Source organism: Rhamphochromis sp. 'chilingali', assembly GCF_963969265.1.
Source record: "Rhamphochromis sp. 'chilingali' genome assembly, chromosome: 12".
In the NCBI taxonomy this organism is placed as follows: Eukaryota; Metazoa; Chordata; class Actinopteri; order Cichliformes; family Cichlidae; genus Rhamphochromis; species Rhamphochromis sp. 'chilingali'.
Window position 1 is genome coordinate 15,473,456 of NC_137939.1, and position 12,139 is coordinate 15,485,594.

The window sequence follows — 12,139 nt, forward strand, 5'->3', positions numbered from 1 at the left end:
TTAATAATATGTATGCATTAAGTGCATAGTAATTACATAAATTGCAAAGAAGTGCAATAAACTACAAAAAAAATTGAAAATCGTTTTTGTTTTTTTAACATATATTTCTAGTTAGAGAAATTTAAGAGGCTTATCCCTCAAAACTGTACGTACAAAAAAGTTGCACAAAAGTTTCCCACCACAGGAAATTTATTTTGAGTGTCTTCATAGTTTTATTTTTGAAATACACCAATTTTAATACACTGCAGGAAAAACGAAATAATATAATATTATAGTGCAAATTTTCAAAAAAGCAGCATATGCATCAAAATAAACTATTTCCAGCAGTGCAATATTAGTCCTAAGCATCCCAGAAACGACACAGAGAGTCATAAAGTCAAACGTAACTTTTAAAAACACCAGTATAGGCCCATGAGGCCCTGATGGTAAAAAAACTAAAAAATGACGTCACTTCCGGTTTCGGGCAGGTCATGGCGGACATGCGATAGTTCGCGCTGACATCTATTCCAACGTAGGAAGTGTTATGAACAGCTGATCGGATCGGCAAAGCGTGTTTCTGGAATATTATGTTTTTGTTGCTGCAAGCGCTTTTTATGCAGTTTTTGCAAAGCTATATATGGAAGGAAACTGTGACCTAGGACAAGCTGATGGCATAAGATGTAAGTACAACTTCTCCGGTTTCATATGCAAAAAAAAATTATTGCGCTAGCTTACGTGGTTGCAGTGCTACCGGGATTTAAAAGTAGTTGTGCAAAATGGAGCGTGCCCGCTCTGACCGGTTTTAAAGGGTTAAGGGATGCTGGCAAACAGTCTTCCCCTCAAAACCAATATGGCAGACTGAAATTGCTGCCAAATACACCTTGATGGTGGAGAAGGCTTTACCTTTATCAATCAGTGCCTGAAGAAATGACAGAATCACAGCCACGGAGCACTGAAAAGGGATGGCCTGTGATTCTAAGCACCAGCATATTTCAAACATACGCCACACAGCAAATTCAAAAGTGTTAAATGTTTTGGTGTTAATAGTCTTCTTGCAAAAGTAGAGTTAATTTTACTGTAAGTAGAGTCACATTCTTTTAATGTAACTCTGAGGTGTAAAATGACAGTAGTTAAAATCGAGTGTTAAAAATGAGTGTTTCTATGTCAAATCTGGAGGTGTTACAATGGAAACGTTAACTCTTGACCTCTTAACTCTGAACTCCTACAGGGGCTATGACACCAATAGAGTAAATTCACAGACTCCGCCCCCAGCACGGCTCCAATCGAAGCTGAAGTGAAGCCGTTTCAGAACATTTTGCTCTACATATTTGAGTTGTTTGCCATGCTTGGTAAGTCATTTTTTCAAAGATTGTTTCAATTATTATTATGAGCTTTTACTTCTGTGGCTCTTTGGAGTTGAGACAAAGCTGTGTGAAAGGCATTAGCCATGTTGCTCGGTGATAGCATAATATTCTGTTTTAGCTAGCTGAAAGGTATTGTTTGCGGGCAAATACCACAGCCTTGAAAAAAAGCTAGTGTTATGTTACTGCCTAGTTAGTTTCATGTTTTAAATGTCAGTAAATGCGCCGCCCTGTGGTCCCTTTAAGTCGATATTTTGTGACAGTAGAAGAAGAGTTAGACAGGAAGTTCATGTTTTCTTGCTATGTTGCTTCGAGATGGCTGCTCCACATTCATGTCCTTCTTTGGGTGTTTGTTAAAGCATTGTCTGTAAGTACTCAATGGAAAAGCAATGAGACACTCCAAGTGTTGTCTTTATGTGTGATGGACCACAGTTAACAAGTTTTCTATGTGCTATTCATATGTAAATGAGATCGCCAGTTCATATGCTAATTCGCGGTGCTAATCGTCATGCTAGCTTCTCAAATGCATTGTTATTGTCATTGGCACAAGTTGTTGTTTACAGTACAGATGAGTAATGTACATTTCCACATATGTTTATTGTTACAGTTTCACAAAATGAAAGAACCAGTAAACTTCTCAAGATCTCATCTATTGTCTGGAGTTCCTGGGTTCATGTTTAGCTGTGTGGATAGCTAGTCAGACTTCTAGCGAGGCCATTTACAGTGAAAAGACAGCACCACAGCAAACATCATAGCTACAGAAGCCACCGCGTGGAGCTACGACCATCCTATAAGCTAAGTAAAGTATACGGGCGGACACAATCAAAGTACAACAAATCCAAAATGTCTGAAAGTAAATCCTCCAAAGCCGAGACAGAGTCAGTCCGTTCCCGCAAACCACCATCAAGAGCAGGTTCGTCAGCTAGCATTGAACTGCTCAGAGCAAGAGCAAAGGCTGAAGCTGCTCAAACAAGAGCCTCATATACAAAGAAAGAAATAGAAATTAAAGTCGAGCAAGCTACTCTTGACGCGCTGAGAGCGGAACAAGAGAAGGAAGCTGCCATAGCAGAAGCTAATTCTTTAGAAGCTGGTCTACTTGAATTAGGCTTCGAAACACGCAGTGTAGCTTATGGGCCACCCCTATCTGAGAGCAAAGAAAAATGCACTGCGCAGTATGTTTTGGAACAAACAGCTATCAATGCAGCAGAATCAACAGCCCCAGTAAAAACTGAATACAAAGACCCTACACCCGCCTTTCAAGAAATTGCTATAAAAGAAGGAAACAAAACAAACTGTGCAGCTACTCATAACGAACTGTACAAGCCCCCATCCACCAACTACAAAGAGTTTACACCTCTTGTTCAGACACCATATAAATCCAGTTATACTCAGGGCAATGAACATGCCCCGAGCCAACACACTTACGACCTCGCCAAATATCTAGCCCGCAGCCAGCTCATTACTACAGGCCTTACCAGCTTTAAAGACCAACCCATGAGTTACTGGGCATGGAAATCATCTTTCAAAACCGCAATAGCAGGGTTAGACCTTTCACCAGGAGAAGAGCTGGATTTGCTGGTGCGCTACCTTGGTAAAGATTCAGCTAAACAAGCCAAACAAATGAGAGCTGTCAATATCAGATGCCCTGAAGTTGGTTTAGCTATGGCTTGGGACAGACTTGAAGAAATATATGGCTCCCCAGAAGCTGTAGAGCAAGCTCTCTTTCAAAAGGTCGACAGCTTCCCTAAAATCACACTTAAAGAGCCTTATAGACTCCGTGATCTTGCCAACCTAATGTTAGAGCTAGAGACAGCCAAGTTGGACGGTTACTTACCTGGCTTGACCTACTTAGACACATCAAGAGGGATCCAAGCGATAGTCGAAAAATTGCCGTACAATCTACAAGAAAGGTGGATGAATATTTGTTCAAGGTACAAGCACGATTATGGCGTCAGCTTTCCCCCCTTTACTGTGTTTGTCAACTTCATTCGCACTGAAGCCAGAACACGAACTGACCCTAGCTTCAGCGTCCACAGCCCTAACCAACCCATAACATCAGAACGAAGACACATGCACGAAAGGTTCTCCAAAGGACCCATATCTGTTCACAAAACTCAAGTACAGGACAAGGCAGATGCAGAAAAGTCTAAGTATGCTGTGAATCCAAATAAACAGTGCCCAATTCACAGCAAGCCTCATCCTCTGAAAAGGTGCAGAGGGTTCAGAGAGAAACCCTTGGAAGAGCGCAAACAGATCCTCAAAAAATTAAACGTCTGCTTTCGCTGCTGCTCATCTACTGACCATTTAGCCAAGAACTGTGAATCAGAAACCACGTGCACTGAGTGTGACAGCAAAAATCACATTTCTGCCCTCCACCCAGGTCCAGCACCATGGGAGTCCAAATCGCCCCCTTCCCCACAGCAAGGCGGGGAGAGAGACAAAGCAGACACCCAAGAAGTCACATCTCGGTGTACTGAGGTGTGTGGGGAAGGAGTGAGCGCCAGAGAATGTTCAAAAATCACACTAGTGAATGTATACCCTGCTGGACACAGAGATCAAACAAAGAAAATGTATGCAATCTTGGACGATCAGAGCAATCGATCGCTGGCACGTTCCCAGTTCTTTGATGTTTTTCAGATCCAAGGAGAGAGTCGCCCGTACATGTTAAAGACGTGTGCCGGACTCACAGGAGTATCAGGAAGAAGTGCTTCTGGCTTTATAGTAGAGTCAGTGAATGGAAAGGCAAGTCTTCCTCTGCCAACACTCCTCGAATGTAACGAAATTCCAGATAACCGCTCTGAGATACCAACTCCAGAAGCTGCCCAACACCACGCCCATCTACGACAGATTGCCAACTTGATCCCGCCATTAGACCCAAATGCTGACATACTACTACTGCTGGGACGAGACATGCTTCGAGTCCACAAAGTCCGGGAGCAAATAAATGGTCCAGACGACGCCCCATTTGCTCAGAGACTCGACATGGGTTGGGTCGTGGTAGGTGACATCTGTCTCGATGGAGTGCACAGACCCCAACACGTGAACAGCTATAAGACTTTCATACTGGAGAATGGCCGTGCAAGCCATTTTCAGCCATGCAACGGTCAAATAACTGTTAAAGAGACATTTACCAAAGCTCCTGAGCGCAGTCACAGCCTCCCAAGCCTTCCTGTGTCAGGATGTAATGTGGACAGCATTGGTCAGCAGGTCTTCACACGAACAGCGGATGATCACAAACTTGCACCATCAGTTGAGGATATGCAGTTTCTCCAAATAATGGACTCAGAGTTCTATCAGGGCAGCGACAATAGCTGGGTTGGTCCTCTGCCTTTTCGATCGCCTCGACAACGGCTCCCGAACAACAGACAACTGGCCTACGATCGCCTTATGTCACTCCGGCGCACTCTTGAAAAACGACCTGAAATGAAAACACACTTTCTGGAGTTTATGGAGAACATGCTTACCAGAGGACATGCTGAAGTGGCACCAGCTCTCAGTCAGAACCAGGAATGCTGGTACCTCCCTTTGTTTTGGGTTTACCATCCAAAGAAACCCGCCAAAATTAGGGTCGTGTTCGACTCAAGCGCCCCACATGAAGGAGTCTCTCTCAACGACGTGTTGCTAACAGGCCCCGACCTCAACAACAGTCTTGTTGGGGTGCTCATAAGATTCAGAAAGGAGCAGGTGGCCATAACGGCGGACATTGAACATATGTTCCACTGTTTTGTTGTCAAAGAGAGCCACAGAGACTTTCTCCGCTTCTTGTGGTACAAAGATAACGACATGTCATCTGAAGTTATAGAGTATCGCATGCGAGTGCACATTTTTGGGAACAGTCCCTCCCCCTCTGTCGCCATATATGGGTTGAAGAAAGCAGCAGCGACTGGTGAGCTAGATTTTGGGATTGAGGTGCGGACATTCATTGAGCGAGATTTCTATGTCGATGACGCTCTCAAGTCATTTCCTACTGAAGAAAAGGCCATACAAGTTCTCCAACAAGCTCAACGGGCTCTTGCTTCTTCAAACCTCAGACTACACAAAGTAATCTCCAACCGCCCTACAGTCCTAGAAGCTTTCCCACCAGAGGACAGGGCAAAAAACATTGGAAAGTTAGACCTGTGTGCTCAAGACTCGCCAGTGCAACGCAGTTTGGGGCTGCTGTGGAATGTTGACACAGACACCTTCACATTCAAAGTTGACAATGAGCAAAAGGCCTTCACACGTAGAGGTGTCCTCTCTACTGTCAACAGTCTCTACGACCCTCTGGGGTTTCTCGCTCCAATCACAATTCAAGGCAGACTGATTCTTAGAGAACTTACCAGCTTGACGGACGACTGGGATGCAGCACTCCCAGACAACATGAAGGCAGAGTGGAGCAATTGGAAGGACTCACTTCAAGATTTAGAAGATCTCCAAATACCACGCCCCTACACTTCTCTCTCTACATCTGGCGCCCAAACCAAAACACTTTGTGTATTCGCTGATGCATCCGTGAAAGCCATTGCAGCTGTCGCTTACATCAAACTGTCTACTTCGAACAAAACAGAAATCGGCTTTGTGTTTGGAAAAACAAAGCTAGCTCCTCAAGCCGGCCTCACAATTCCAAGACTAGAGTTATGTGCTGCAGTGCTTGCAGTTGAAGTTGCGGAGCTGATAGTAGCAGAAATAGACATCATGTTTGACGACATTGAGTACTACACTGACAGTAAAGTCGTGCTAGGCTACATCCACAATCAGTCACGAAGATTTTATGTGTACGTGCATAACAGGGTCCAACGCATCCTCCAATCAACATGCTCCAACCAGTGGAGGCACGTTCCATCTGAACTCAACCCAGCAGATCATGGGTCCCGCTCCGTTGCAGCAGCGCAACTGAGCAGCACAACATGGTTTAAAGGGCCAGCCTTTCTCCTCAAACCGTCCGCACAGTCGCAATTTCCAGTCACGTTTGACCTTGTGGATCCCACTCTTGATACAGAAATACGTCCGCTGGTGACAACAAATCTGACACAAATCGCAAGGTCAACAGTAAGTTCATCCCATCTTGAGAGGTTTTCCGACTACAGTCCTCTCCTCAGAGCAGTTGCCCGCTTGACCCACATTGCTCGTTCCTTTGGTCAATCCAACCAAGCATCCAGCTGTCGTGGTTGGCATCTCTGTCAACCCACAGTGGAAGAATTGGAAAATGCGAAGGTCTGTATCATAAAGAGCGTTCAGAGTGAGTGCTACGAAAAGGAAATAAAGTGTATTCAGGAAGGGATCCCTATTCCCCCCTCAAGCAGTCTTTGGAAACTGCATCCTATTCTAGATAGCAATGGACTCTTAAGAGTTGGAGGCCGAATCATACAATCTGAACTGGGTATCGACACCACTCACCCTCTCATCATCCCTGCCCGACACCACTTGGGAACGCTCTTAATACGGCACTATCACGAGACTGTGAAACACCAAGGAAGACATTTCACGGAAGGTGCCATTAGAGCTGCAGGATTCTGGATGGTAGGAGCCAAAAGGGCTATCAGCACAGTGCTTTTTAAGTGTGTCACATGCAAGAAATTGAGAGGAAAAGCGGAATGTCAGCAAATGGGAAACTTACCATCTGAACGAATGCAAGTTGCACCCCCCTTCACATATGTGGGTGTAGACGTGTTCGGGCCATGGGACATTGTAACCCGGCGCACGAGAGGAGGACAAGCTAGCTCTAAAAGGTGGGCCGTGATGTTCTCATGTCTGTCAACAAGAGCAGTCCATATCGAGTTGATCAAATCAATGAACACAGACAGCTTCATAAATGCTTTAAGGCGGCTTTTTGCAATCAGAGGCCCAGCAAGACAACTAAGATCGGATTGCGGTACGAACTTTATCGGCGCCTCTCGGGAACTGAAAATGGACGGATCAAACATGTCAGTCGAGGATGTCGAAGGCTACTTAAGCAAACAAAACTGTTCATGGATCTTCAACCCACCTCATGCATCCCATATGGGCGGTGCCTGGGAGCGGATGATTGGGATTGCGAGGCGTATCCTCGACTCTATGTTACAGGACTGCAAAAGAACACTACTAACACATGAACTGTTGTCAACATTCATGGCAGAAGTCTGTGCCATCATGAATGCTCGCCCCCTGATTCCTGTGTCTACCGATCCTGAGTCACCCCTCATCCTCACGCCGTCGATGCTGCTCACGATGAAACCAGACTCAGCAGCGCCACCCCCTGGTGACTTTGGAAAGGGGATATTTCTGAAAGAACAATGGAAAAGAGTACAAGGTCTCGCTGACATGTTCTGGTCCAAATGGAGACGGGAATACCTTCATACTCTTCAGTTGCGACACAAATGGCAGGACAAGAAACAAAGTCTCAAGGAAGGAGACATCGTTCTGCTCAAAGACATTCAGGTGAAGAGGGGCGATTGGCCCATGTGTATCATAACCAAGACTTTCCCAGGGAACGATGGACTTGTCCGGAAAGTCAAAGTAACTACTTCACATTCAGGCAATAAGAAGACTTTCTCTCGTCCTGTAACGGAAGTGGTTTTGCTGCTGTCCCCCGAAAAGTTTAGTGACTGACAGTTTAATGTGGGATTGTCATAATCCCAGGCGGGGAGTGTTATGTTACTGCCTAGTTAGTTTCATGTTTTAAATGTCAGTAAATGCGCCGCCCTGTGGTCCCTTTAAGTCGATATTTTGTGACAGTAGAAGAAGAGTTAGACAGGAAGTTCATGTTTTCTTGCTATGTTGCTTCGAGATGGCTGCTCCACATTCATGTCCTTCTTTGGGTGTTTGTTAAAGCATTGTCTGTAAGTACTCAATGGAAAAGCAATGAGACACTCCAAGTGTTGTCTTTATGTGTGATGGACCACAGTTAACAAGTTTTCTATGTGCTATTCATATGTAAATGAGATCGCCAGTTCATATGCTAATTCGCGGTGCTAATCGTCATGCTAGCTTCTCAAATGCATTGTTATTGTCATTGGCACAAGTTGTTGTTTACAGTACAGATGAGTAATGTACATTTCCTTTTTTTTTTTTTTTTTTTTTTTTTTTTTTTGGCCTGTCCCGTTTGGCTCTTTTGCCATCAGAATTGTTGTCTAAAGGCAAAGAAAGATGCCCAACGGATTTACTTTACCAAACTGACCATCCCAGCCTTGCCGTAATGGTCCATTTGATTCACCTTTTATTGTTTATTTTATTTTCACTTAATGAATACGGGACAGACTTGACTGGGGGAAAGAAGGGGAGAAAGAAAGAGGGAAAGAGAAACAGCTGAGAAGAGGGACGGGGGAGAAGGGCAAAAGACAAAAACCAACAGAACGGGCAGAGAAAAAAAAATGCATATATCAATCACCTGGATCACCTGCTGAGAAAGAAAAAAGAAAGCAAGCAGAAGAGAACAAGAGTAATAGAATAAACAACATCACAATGATATATGGGAATATGACAGTAAATACTAAATGTTAAACATTATTGTGCAGCACATAAGATCAACAGAACACAGTGTGCTTTGAGGTAGGAGCCAAAAAGGGTGTAGTTTGTGGGTGTGATCACCCGTGTGTACACCTGTGAGCATGGACGCGCTTGTTTTTTGTTTTTTAAAAAGGTTCCTTCATGTAATAATCTGCTAGAGGGTGTGGGGGGGGCCACAGCCCCGTCCTCCAGGGCGTGAAGCAGGTGTGGAGGAGATCAAAACTCCAGACATCCAGAGGCCCCCAGAACACAAGAGACCAAGGAAGACCAACAGAGGGGCAGCTGCGCCACTGTCCCGGAAAGAGCTGAGGAGAGTCCCAGATGAGGGCTCACTCAGCAGCCGCGGAGCAGAAGCCAGGGGGAGTTGCAGTGACGCGCCCGTGAGCTCCGCCGGCAGCCAGCTGCGCCTGAGTGACCGAGCCCCAGGCCGAGAGGCCGGGGGCACCCCACCTCCGAAGTGGCCCGAGCGAGCCCCAGGCCCCAGGCCCCGATAAGCGGCCGCCAAGGAGTGAGCCGGTGTGTACCTGGACGCCCATCCTCGGACACAAAGAACCACCAACGCACCGATGTCTGAGGGGGTCCGCCACTGGCAGGGGAAGTGGTGGTAGGGGGAGATAGGCCTCCAAACCTTGGAGGGCCTGAGATGTCCCCAGAGAGGTGGCGCCTGACACCCAACCTGACATATAGACACAGACATACAGGCACACACAGATACAAACATCCATTCCCACCCTCATGCTCTCATATGCACTTACTCCACACTCAACCAACGTGGAGACAGACATAAAGAGACGTTGTACACACGATCACACTCCCCAAGCGTACTCTACAAACCGGGTCTAGGTGCCCCCGCCCCTGGAGGGGGGAACTGCACCCAGACCCAGGTGGTGTTTCCCTTTTCCCTGCGGTGGGGGGGAGGCAGACCGCCCCGACTCCGCAGCAGCAGGAAGGCTCCACACTCCAGACCGCAGTCGGACGGCCAACTCCTCCTCCTAGTCCTAGCCCCCCTGCTCCAGCAGGTCGCAGAGAACGGGGGTGAGAGAAGACTCCGAACCTCCCTCCACCCGCTCATTGTAATGTTGATGCATGTGTGTTCTAAGTCAAGTCAAGTCAAGTCAAGTTTATTTATAGAGCACATTTAAAAACAACCAAGGCTGACCAAAGTGCTGTACAGTAAATACAGATAAAAATACAATAGAACACAATTTCGTAAAACACCTAAGGTGCATTTAAAACCCAGGAGGGCTTGGAGCTACCTGCCAGAGAGCAGCAGGTAAGCGCATGGTCCCTCCTGCTAGCCCTCAATGTCTACGTGTATTTAAAATTGAGAGGTGGGCAACGATGCCAGGGGTGGGGTGTACACCCTGATGGTACTTTGGACTCCGTGTATCGTGCCCACCCCCAAGATCCTATATGTATGTGTAATGAGAGTGTGAGTAATGTGAATGTCTAAGTTGTGGGATAAAATTGAGGCAGAGGCAGCCAGAAGGGGACAGGGGGGGGGGGGTAGCCTCCTCTGCACCCTGGTGACATACCCCTACTCCAAGGCCCTGCATGTGTGGGTGGTTGTGGTGGAGCGGGAAGAGGGAGGCAGCTGGAGATGGGGAGGGAAGGAAGGGAGGGGCAAGTGACCCCTCCCTGGGGCCAGCTCCCCCGCTGACCCCAGTAGGCACCCCCATACTCCGCGACCCGCCAGGGAAAGGGGGCCCAGGCCCATCCAGACCGGGCCCAGTGCAGCAGCGCCGCCCGGCCCCACAGAGCCCGGGACAGTCCACCCAACCCCACCACAGAGAAAACTGCACCCACCCCACCATCCACTCATCTTCCAGACTACATAAGACAATAAACACCCAGGCTGAGATCTTCCTCCACCTCTCCTGTATCTCCCCCTCCTGCAGAGGGAGCTCCTGAGGAGAGGAAAGCTCCTGCAAGATGTGACAATCTCCCCCACCAGTTGAAGAGCCCCCCAGGTGGCTCGACGCACCGGCGGCACCCTGCTCCAGGGCTGGGCCCCCCAAGCCCCCGAGGCCCGGTCCGGGTCCCAGCCCAGAGACGGAGCGCCCCCAGAACCTCACGCCCATCCCGGACCCACCCAGGGGCAGCCAGGCTACCAGGTCAGTAACCCACGTCCGTCAGCACAGACCCTCCCCTAGCCCCGCTGCACGCAGCCGCGAGGAAACAGTCACCGGAGAGCCAACCGGACATGACCGCTACCCCGGGTTGAGTAATGTACATTTCCACATATGTTTATTGTTACAGTTTCACAAAATGAAAGAACCAGTAAACTTCTCAAGATCTCATCTATTGTCTGGAGTTCCTGGGTTCATGTTTAGCTGTGTGGATAGCTAGTCAGACTTCTAGCGAGGCCATTTACAGCTAGCATGTGAATTTTCAGTCAAACTTTTGGTCAAATACACGTAAAACAATGTCTAGAATGTGAAATGTTGGTATAATGGTGCTACTTGAAGCCTGAAAACGATCGCCCATAAAAAAAAAAAAAAAACGAGCAAACAGCAGTAGCTGACGTCCTGACTGGATTCTACGTTAGCATTTAGATCCCTCCAGAGTTTTGTGCACACGGTTTAGGTAAAAATTAAAAAGGTTGAGGTTTTACATTTAGTTCAGTATTACCTGTTGCCTGTGTCCTTGTCTTTTGGGAAAATACTTTACACAAGTAATGGCTCAAAGAGGGATTCCTTTTTTTTTTTTTTTTACTGTGCTGCAATTGTTTACTGGATTATTTATGCCATTAATTAATGTCAACTAATTTTTATTCAATCTCCGCACAGGATATGCTTGTGAAGATGGAATATGGGGGAGAGCAGAAGTGCGTTGAAGTTCCACAAAGGGATGAATGAAGGACATGCATATTGTATTGAAGAAATAAGTGATGAGAATGCTGTTATTTGCATTTACCATGTCAGACCTTTTGATAAACAAAATTCTAATGAAAGTGAGAACATGTACACTGTTACATCTTTCAGAAAATGTTTTGAAATTGTGGTGCACAGTTCAGAATAAATGTTTTTCAAAAACCATTGCGCCTTTTTAGTAAATGTTTATTTCCAAAAGAAATTTCTAGAAGTTCAGAACAGTAAAATTCCCGCTTTTTAGAATGAATTAGAAGATAACTCTTACGTAGTTAAACTAAAATACTCTTTTGAGAGTTAATATATAAGCTCTTAACACCAAGTGTTAAATTATCAACTCCAGACAGATTTGGTGTTTAACACTAAATCAGAGTTAACGTACCAACTCTCCAAAAAGAGTTAAATTAACACTCTCTGGTGTGGACCCATATAGACACTTTAATAGTGTTGAAATCAAATCCGACA

General features: G+C 46.2%; 1 long non-coding RNA gene across 1 annotated transcript; it reads left to right on the plus strand.

Moving 5' to 3' along the window:
• Nucleotides 1-1,251: 1,251 nt before the first annotated feature.
• On the plus strand, nt 1,252-11,842 carry LOC308407765. The gene is made up of 2 exons (XR_013973716.1): nt 1,252-1,328; nt 11,594-11,842. It is a non-coding gene; the product is annotated as an uncharacterized lncRNA (long non-coding RNA).
• The last annotated feature ends 297 nt before the right edge of the window (nt 11,843-12,139 follow it).